This window comes from Megalopta genalis, unplaced genomic scaffold (assembly GCF_051020955.1).
Source record: "Megalopta genalis isolate 19385.01 unplaced genomic scaffold, iyMegGena1_principal scaffold0042, whole genome shotgun sequence".
Lineage (NCBI taxonomy): Eukaryota > Metazoa > Arthropoda > Insecta > Hymenoptera > Halictidae > Megalopta > Megalopta genalis.
In genome coordinates this window covers 1,360,582-1,365,014 of record NW_027476111.1, presented here as the reverse complement: position 1 = coordinate 1,365,014, position 4,433 = coordinate 1,360,582, and positions in this window count along the sequence as shown.

The following is a 4,433-nucleotide window of genomic DNA, read 5'->3' as shown; positions in this document are numbered from 1 at the left end:
AATGAACATCTGAACCAATGAACAAATGAACAAATGAACAAATGAACAAATGAACAAATAACAATTGTACAATTGAACAAAAGAAGAAATGAAGAATTGGGCAAAAGAACAAATGAACAAATGAACAAGTGAACAAATGAACAAATGCACAAATGAACAAATGAACAAATGAACAAATGAACCAATGAACAAATGAACAATAGAACAAATGAACAAATGAAGTATTGAACAAATGAACAAATGAGCTATTGAACATATGAACAAATGAACAAATGAACAAATGAACAAATGAACTAATGAACAAATGAACATATGAACAAATAAAACGAATGAAAAAATGAACATATGAACAAATAAAACGAATGAACAAATGAACAAATGAACAAATGTACAAATGAACAAATGAACAAATGAACAAATGAACAAATGAACAAATGAACAAATGAACAAATGAACAAATGAACAAATGAAATAATAAACAAATGATCAAATGAACAAATGAACAAATGAGCGAATGAACATATGAAGAAATGAACAAATGAACAAGTGAACGAATGAACAAATGAACAAATAAACAAATGAACAAATGAACAAATGGACAAATGAACAATTTTACAATTGAACAAATGAATAATTGTAAATTGTACAATTCAACAAATGAACAATTGTACAATTGAACAAATGAAAAATTGAACAATTGAACAAATGAACAAATGAACAAATGAACAAATGAATAATTGTAAATTGTACAATTGAACAAATGAACAATTGTACAATTCAACAAATGAACAATTGTACAATTGAACAAATGGACAATTGAACAATTGAACAAATGAACAAATGAACAAGTGAACAAATGAACAAATGAACAAATGACCAAATGAACGAATGAACAAATGAACAATTGTACAATTGAAGAAATGAAGAAATGAAGAATTGGACAAATGAACAAATGAACAAATGAACAAATGAACAAATGAACAAATGAACAAATGAACAAATGAACAAATGAACAAATGAACAAATGAACTATTGAACAAATGAACCAATGAACTATTGAACAACTGAACCAATGAACTATTGAACAACTGAACAAATTAACTATTGAACAAATGAACAAATGAACAAATGAACAAATGAACAAATGAACAAATGAAAAAATGATCAAATGAACAAATGAACAAATGAACAAATGAACAAATGAACAAATGAACAAATGAACAAATGAACAAATGAACAAATGAACAAATGAACAAATGAACAAATGAACAAATGAACAAATGAACAAATGAACAAATGAACATCTGAACAAATGAACATCTGAACAAATGAACAAATGAACAAATGAAGAAATGAAGAATTGTACAAAGGACCAAATAAACAAATGAGCTATTGAACATATGAACAAATGAACAAATGAACATCTGAACAAATGAACAAATGAATAAATGAACAAATGAACAAATTAATTGTTGAACAAATGAACAAATGAACAAATGAACAAATGAACAAATTAATTGTTGAACAAATGAACAAATGAACAAATGAACAAATGAACAAATGAACAAATGAACAAATGAACAAATGAACAAATGAACAGATGAACAGATGAACGAATGAACGAATGAACAAATGACCAAATGAACAAATGAACGAATGAACGAATGAACGAATGAACGAATGAACAATTGAACAAATGAACAAATGAACAAATGAACAAATGAACTATTGAACAAATGAACAAATGAACAAATGAACAAATGAACAAATGAACAAATGAACATCTGAACAAATGAACAAATGAACAAATGAACAAATGAACAAATGAACAAATAACAATTGTACAATTGAACAAAAGAAGAAATGAAGAATTGGGCAAAAGAACAAATGAACAAATGAACAAGTGAACAAATGAACAAATGCACAAATGAACAAATGAACAAATGAACAAATGAACCAATGAACAAATGAACAATAGAACAAATGAACAAATGAAGTATTGAACAAATGAACAAATGAGCTATTGAACATATGAACAAATGAACAAATGAACAAATGAACAAATGAACAAATGAACTAATGAACAAATGAACATATGAACAAATAAAACGAATGAAAAAATGAACATATGAACAAATAAAACGAATGAACAAATGAACAAATGAACAAATGATCAAATGAACAAATGAACAAATGAAGAAATGAACAAATGAACAAATGAACAAATGAACAAATGAACAAATGAACAAATGAACAAATGAACAAATGAACAAATGAAATAATGAACAAATGATCAAATGAACAAATGAACAAATGAGCGAATGAACATATGAAGAAATGAACAAATGAACAAGTGAACGAATGAACAAATGAACAAATAAACAAATGAACAAATGAACAAATGGACAAATGAACAATTTTACAATTGAACAAATGAATAATTGTAAATTGTACAATTCAACAAATGAACAATTGTACAATTGAACAAATGAAAAATTGAACAATTGAACAAATGAGCAAATGAACAAATGAACAAATGAACAAATGAACAAATGAACAAATGAACAAATGAACAAATGAACAAATGAACAAATGAACAAATGAACAAATGAACAAATGAACAAATGAACAAATGAACAAATGAACAAATGAACAAATGAACAAATGAACATCTGAACAAATGAACATCTGAACAAATGAACAAATGAACAAATGAAGAAATGAAGAATTGTACAAAGGACCAAATAAACAAATGAGCTATTGAACATATGAACAAATGAACAAATGAACAAATGAACAAATGAACAAATGAACAAATGAACAAATGAATAATTGTAAATTGTACAATTGAACAAATGAACAATTGTACAATTCAACAAATGAACAATTGTACAATTGAACAAATGGACAATTGAACAATTGAACAAATGAACAAATGAACAAATGATCAAATGAACAAATGAACAAATGAACAAGTGGACAAATGAACGAATGGACAAATGAACAATTGAACAAATGAACAAATGAAAAAATGAACAAATGAACATCTCAACAAATGAACAATTGTACAATTGAACAAATGAACAATTGAACAAATGAACAAATGAACAAATGAACAAATGAACAAATGAACAAATGAACAAATGAACAAATGAACAAGTGGACAAGTGAACAAGTGGACAAGTGAACGAATGGACAAATGAACAATTGAACAAATGAACAAATGAACTATTGAACAACTGAACAAATTAACAATTGAACTAATGAACAAATGAACAAATGAACAAGAGGACAAGTGAACGAATGGACAAATGAACAATTGAACAAATAATCAAATGTACAAGTGAACAAATGAACAAATGAACAAATGAGCGAATGAACGAATGAACAAATGAACAAATGAACAAATGAACTATTGAACAAATGAACCAATGAACTATTGAACAACTGAACCAATGAACTATTGAACAACTGAACAAATTAACTATTGAACAAATGAACAAATGAACAAATCAACAAATGAACAAATGAACAAATGAACAAATGAACAAATGAACAAATGAACAAATGAACAAATGAACAAATGAACAAATGAACATCTGAACAAATGAACATCTGAACAAATGAACAAATGAACAAATGAAGAAATGAAGAATTGTACAAAGGACCAAATAAACAAATGAGCTATTGAACATATGAACAAATGAACAAATGAACAAATGAACAAATGAACAAATGAACAAATGAACTATTGAACAAATGAACAAATGAACTATTGAACAACTGAACAAATTAACAATTGAACTAATGAACAAATGAACAAATGAACAAATGAACAAATGAACAAATGAACAAATGAAAAAATGAACAAATGAACATCTCAACAAATGAACAATTGTACAATTGAACAAATGAACAATTGAACAAATGAACAAATGAACAAATGAACAAATGAACAAATGAACAAATGAACAAATGAACAAATGAACAAATGAACTATTGAACAAATGAACAAATGAACTATTGAACAACTGAACAAATTAACAATTGAACTAATGAACAAATGAACAAATGAACAAGAGGACAAGTGAACGAATGGACAAATGAAAAATTGAACAAATAATCAAATGTACAAGTGAACAAATAAACAAATGAACAAATGACCAAATGAACAAATGAGCGAATGAACGAATGAACAAATGAACAATTGTACAATTGAAGAAATGAAGAAATGAAGAATTGGACAGAAGAACAAATGAACAAATGAACAACTGAACAAATGAACAAATGAACAAATGAACAAATGAACAAATGAACTATTGAACAAATGAACAAATGAACTATTGGACAAATGAACAAATGAACAAATGAACAAATGAACAAATGAACAAATGAACAAATGAACAAATGAACAAATGAACTATTGAACAAAT